General features: G+C 38.8%; 1 protein-coding gene across 5 annotated transcripts in view; it reads left to right on the forward strand.

Annotated features, from left to right (window-relative positions):
* Window positions 1–6,286, forward strand: part of MOBP (myelin-associated oligodendrocyte basic protein) — a 65,850-nt gene that overhangs the window by 13,262 nt on the left and 46,302 nt on the right. For all 5 annotated transcript variants that reach the window (XM_008579561.1, XM_008579563.1, XM_008579560.1 and 2 more), the window contains exon 2: window positions 2,217–2,294. The gene's annotated coding sequence lies outside the window, so the exon portion shown is untranslated. The remainder of the gene's footprint in view (window positions 1–2,216; window positions 2,295–6,286) is intronic.

The following is a 6,286-nucleotide window of genomic DNA, read 5'->3' on the forward strand; positions in this document are numbered from 1 at the left end:
CACAAACAGATTTGTTTGTCATAGTCTGCATTTGGTCTTGGGTTTCCTCTTCTTCACCAAAACTTGATTGATTTTTTAAAAAAATGTTTCATTCTTTGTTAAAATACTTCATCCTGTTAATCTTTCCTCTGCCTTTTTTTTTTTTTTTAATATCGGTAATGATAATCTCTGGGTCTGCTTCCACTGGCCATATTTTTCTCTTGATTTTCAGTGTCCTTTTTCTGTTTCTTCAAATGTCTGGTAATTTTTATTGTATGCTGGACATTGTGGACAGGTTCTGAATTATGTTAAGTTACTGAAGGATCACTTTGATCTTGTCAAGGCTTGGTCTTATGCCTTGTTAGGGCAGATCTATTTCTTTTTTTTTTTTTTTTTCCTTTTTGTCTTTTTCCATGTCCGGCAATGGATCGCAACCCTCAGTGTCGCCCCCGTACCGGACCGGGACCGGCAAGGGATCACAACCCTCGGTGTTGCGCCATTGAGCGGGAACCGGTCTGTATGTGGGATCCGAACCCTTGGCGGGAGCGCTGCCGTGCTTCCCAAGCGGCGCACTATAGCAGTGCGCCACCGGGCCGGCCCAGGGCAGATCTATTTCATCTTTGCCTTTACTCCTAGTAGGGGTCCTTTTCCTCAGGTGAGATATTTCTGGGGTCTCAAGTGAAAGCTTGGGGTGTCTACCAAGGTTTCTTAATGATTCCCCAGTAATGTGTAAAGTCCAATATTTCTGCTCAGTTAGCCTCTTAGCAGCTGTTCTTTTTCTTGGGCTTCCCACAGTTTCACCCTGCAATTGCACACCTTTGGATCTGGCCAAGTATCTGAGAGAAATTATATATATATCCTCTCAATGGTTCCCTACTGTTTGTTACTCTCCCCTTCAGTCTCTTCTAGATCTCTACAGTCTTAGACCTCCTTATCTGTGTTTTTCTCTCTGTTTGGTCCCTTTTTCCCTATTCAGCAGTTTTATAAATGTCTTCAGAAAGAAAATTAAAACAGGGGGCTCACATCCTTTGCTTTCTCTCAAGGATCATAGCCCTGAAATGTTTACCATTCAATGTCTAAAAACAATTATATTGTACATTTGTTAAGCTTTTATAGTTGTCTTCAGTGGGAATGTAAGTTCAATACTTGTTACATATCATGACTGATTTTGTTAAGCTTTTATAGTTGTCTTCAGTGGGAATGTAAGTTCAATACTTGTTACATATCATAATTAATGATAATTTGGTTTTTTAAAAATCTTTTTTAAATAAGAAGGCTTGCAGACTCACAGGGTTTCAGTTATTCTGTAAAGCAAGTGGGAGAAGAAGAACATAGTGATTCTCATCTGATTTGACATAGAACTCTTACAAATATTTATATTTAGTTACACAGAATTGTCAGTTATATTATAATTACTAGAATAACAAATTATCAACTATGACAACCAATCAGAATTACATGTTTCTTTTGGAGGTTATTTTTGTCTCTAGAATCTTCATAATCTTGTGAAACATTTTTGTTCAAACACTTGCAAGATCTGATACATATTAAGAAAAAATTGGACAAAGGGTTCTAAATAGTCACATAAATCTTCATATTCCATAGGTAAATAGCATTGATATGCTGTAGAAGTTCTCAATTTAGTGCCTTCTCAAATTGGATTTTTAAAACCTAGTTTATAATGCAAAAGCCACATCTCTCTTTCTAGAGCTGTAAAGGAAGAGGACATTCATTCAACTCCTTTCTTGGGATGATTTACTTAATTATAAAGATTTGAATTTTTACAGCCAGACTCTGGGACTTTACTCATTAGTGTTATAAGAAAAAATCAGGCTTGTAGAGCTCCAATTTACTAGGGGAAGTGGAAAAAAGAATAAAGATTTTTAAGTAAATGGCAGTGGATTACCTGCACATATGAGGGTACTTCAAAAAAGTTCATAGAAAGATTTGCATTGTCTTTTAATTTTATTTTTCCATGAACTTTTTGAAATATGCTTATATAGCATAGCATTTTTCCTCTATAATGATAAGGTGGTTTAAAAAGTTTTCATGTGATTTTGTGACTATATCCTTCCCTCTTCCCATCTCCCAACAGGTAGACAGCATCTAGATCAAACATCATGATCCTTCCTATGTCTTGAGAGTGAAGCTCCATGTATAACACACTTGAATTAACTACAGCCTAAGTATCCAAAGCACTACATTAACCAGAGCATATTCTACTGCTTCACTTTTAGGGGTAAAAGAAGCAAATGATACCAAGAGAAGCTCGTAACAAAGATCTAATCACCAGATGTGTACGGATGAAAATACAGGTACAAGTGAATCTCTTATACCTTTTTGGATATGCATCTAAATTATTATATAATGATTACTAGTATTCAAAATTTCACAGTAGAATGGTAGAATGTAGAGTCAGCAAAAGGCTGAGCAATTGAACTTTCAATAAGAGTTAACACTTTTTTTTTTTAGCATGTCCAGGTGTCTCACAGTATTCTAGGTTTTGAGAGTAGAAATATGGAAAGAAAACATTTCTCTGCATAGAAAGACTGTGACCCAAGCCACCATTTGTTCATTCTTGGCTAACCCATGTACCAGTCACAGTGGAACAGCCATTCCATGAAAAAGTGAATCTTTCCTCTTATATTGTCGAACTCTACTCAGAAAATTCCTTCCATCTCTGTCTTAACTGAACCTAGCCAGTCTTCTGAGAATAAGCTTCATCTTTCAGTCTCTCAAATGGGGGCCATTTTACACTCCAAGTAGCTCCAAGTCTGCGAGTGGGGCCAGTGTCCTCCCCATCACCACGTCCAGGCCACTATTCCCTCATTCTGTAGTTAAGCCTCCACATTTTGAGGCTTGTTCTCCATTCCTTGAGGCAGTCTTCATGTGACCTCCCAGTCACTCCTCCTCCTCCACTGCTGATTTTGTTAACAGGCTCCCCACTCTCTCTCCACTCCAACTTCATCCATCAACTTAGATGACTTTAAAATTTACATGAATCAATTATTTACCACTCCAGTGAATCATCCGCTCTGCCTCATCAATCTATTGTCATGCTGTGGACCTTGTCAATGTTGAAACTACTCCATCAATCAAACAGTGCAGACATCTAGCATCTCATTCACAACTTTCCTTTATTTTAACTTGCTTTGTTAAGTATCACATGACAACAACTCTTCTACTCGGTGCTTCGAGTTGACTCGCTCCTCCAACTTTCCATCTATTCATGAATCTGTTCTCCTATCCGATCATCAATTACCCTTTTCTGTCTTCTATTTTATTTCTATTACTGATTCTAAGACCCATAATTTCAATTATTCTCTTGCAAATTCTCTGGCAAGTGGGATGAACCTATCTATCTTCTTCATGTCCACACCCAGGCTTCGGAGAACAATGGAAGAAAAGCACAATGGAACACATTGGTACCACTACAAATTAATGATCAGTGACTTCAGTGAGATCCTCAAAATTGCCTGGTAGTTTGGTCTCCAAATTTCTGCAAAATCCATTTTAAATCCATTCTATTTTTCTCAAATTTCCAACTCTCTCATTCTCAGCTGATAACCTTGCTTCCCATTTCACTGGAAAAATGGAAGCTATTAGATGGAACTTCATTCAGCCAACTGCTTCCTTCTTCCAACAAAAACCAACCATTCTACACATGTTCTGCAGTTTATCTGTTCAGGTTTTCCTCAAAAATATAAAGTATTTCCTCCATTTCTAATTTTATTTCAGTTTCTTCTCTTCTACTAGACCCTTTCCATCAGCACTTATGCATGTCTCATTATAAACAAATCATCAAACCAACCAGTCCCTCCACCCCCACCCATCCCAAAAAACCCCTCTGGATACCACAGACTCCTCTGTCTACCACCACTCTTCTCCCTCCATTTTCAAACTTCTGGTTTGAATTTCCTATAGTTTCTCTCTCGAAACCATCAGTCCCTATTCCCTCCACAAACCCTCAGGTCTGACTTCTGTTTCAAGTACTCCTTGGGAATAACTCTTGTTATAACTCACTGATTATTTCCATATCACTTAACTAAATGTATTCTTATAGTCTTTATGTTGTACCACCTCTCAGAATTATTCTACAAAGTTGATCAGTCCCTCTCTGGAAACATTCTTTCCCTTTGGTTCCCATGAGACCACATGCTCCTAGTTTCCCTCCCACTTCCCTGACTCCTTTCTTTATCCTTTTCCATCACTCCTCCTCCACCTAATCTATAAAGGGGAAAGTGCTCCGAGGCCCAGTCATAGCCTCTGGGCATCCTACATTCTGCCACGAGAACAATCTTCTCCACCTGTATCTCAACACCTTTCCAATTCTATCTCTAGTCAGAATTCTCCTCTGAACTGTCTATGAACAACTTTTCCAGATGCCCTCAAACTCCTAGACTTGAATGCATCTAAAACTGAACTTAGCATTCTGTCTTTCCTCCTCCAGCAGACACTTCCACTGCTCACCTATTGCTCGAACTATACACCTTGGCTTTACTCTTGATTCCTTCTTGTCACCATTCCTTATGTGCAATCAATGACCAAGTCTTATTGATTCCACTCTTGAAATATTTTGTCACCACCATCATGTTTCCCATGGCTTCCTGCAATAGCCTTCTAATAGGTCTCCTTGCTTCCATGGGCTTCTTCCATCCATTTTCCCCAAAGCAATAGAAGTGGCCTTACAAAAATTCTCATCTGATTATGAAACTATCACTTTCCTACTTGATATCCTTCAGGGCTTCCCCTCTTTTCTGGTATTGTTTAATCTCCTAAGCACATCACGTCACGGCTTAGCCTCTGATTTCCTCTCCAGGCCATCCTGTTCCACTTTCCCCCTTATATATAATGTTCCAGCCACAATGGCCTTGTCGTAGGTCCTTGAAGGCACCCCCTTTACACTCAGAGCCCTCCGTCTCAAACACTCTTGACCTACTCCTCTCTCTGCTGTGATAACATCCACTCACTCTTCATGTTCTTTCCTCTAGGAAGCCTTTCCTTAATTCTTATCCTGGTTAAGGTCCTCGTTCTTTTTTTATTTTTTTGACTGGAAAGGGGATTGCAACCCTTGGCACGGTGTCGTCTGCACCACACTCAGCCAGTGAGCGCACCGGCCATCCCTATATAGGATCAGAACCCGGGGCCTCAGTGCTATCAGCACCGCACCCTCCTGAGTGAGCCATGGGGTCAGCCCTAAGGTCCTCATTCTATGTGGACTCTTTACCCATGTACTTTTCCTTCAAGGCACTAATCACAACTCTAATTAAATAATTACTTTTGAAGCTGGAACTTGTTTAATGTCTGTCCTCCTTGTTAACACGTACACTCTCTGAGGTCAGGTGTGTGATTTATTGCAAGTAATCAGCCACTGTTTTTTAAATTGATGAATGATTTCAATATTATATGGTAAATACAAAGATCGAGGAATATAGATTGAAAAATGAAACAAAGATAAGAGACATTTCAGCCAACCAAGTAAGTCTAGCAGTGTAACTGCTGTTGCATGACTGAGATACGGTTTTGGACACAAAATTCAGAAAAAAGGGTGGTCAACAATTCAGTGTCTATTTCAGCTTGTGTCTCTTGGCCTCTTTTTCTTCCCAAGACTGGCATTCTTGGAGAACTCACAGCAGCTTAGTAGCAGTCACAATTTACTAGTTGTAGGAGGAGCAATAAATCAGCCCATCTCATAATCTGGGTTCTCTTCTTAAGTCTCTCTGCTATGACCATAGACCAAATTAGCATTTAGATTTTTCTATAAAACAATACAATCTGGATTGATTTATTTGGAAAAGAATTATAAGAGAGAGGATTTGTTTAACTTAAATACATGCATATTCAAAATACTATCGTTTTCGTAGGGAGAAACATACAATCCTTAATTCTTATATCACAAACACCAGATTAAGAGAGGCAACTAATTATAAAATCTAGCTCACCTTAAAAAAATAATGCTTTCTATGAAAAGGCTATTGTGCTAAAACTTAATTCTTAAAATATCACTGCTGGGAATCTGACAGGAACAGCCTGAGTCCTATATAACATCCCGGGGAACAGAAGCACCTAGGGATTTTTTTTTTTCGTTAAATTTTTATTTTGTCAATATACAATGTATATGATTATTATGGCCCATCTCCCTCCCTCCTCCCTCTCTCCCCTAGCCCCCAAGAATGTCCTTTCCGTTTGCTTGTTGTAACAACTTTAAAAAAGTATAGTTGTTATATCTTCTTCCCCCCCCCCCGGTTTTTTTTTCGTGTGTATGTGGGTGAATTAATTTGTTTATTTTTTAGCTCCCACCAATGAG

This window comes from Galeopterus variegatus, unplaced genomic scaffold (genome assembly GCF_000696425.1).
Source record: "Galeopterus variegatus unplaced genomic scaffold, G_variegatus-3.0.2 Scaffold1912, whole genome shotgun sequence".
In the NCBI taxonomy this organism is placed as follows: Eukaryota; Metazoa; Chordata; class Mammalia; order Dermoptera; family Cynocephalidae; genus Galeopterus; species Galeopterus variegatus.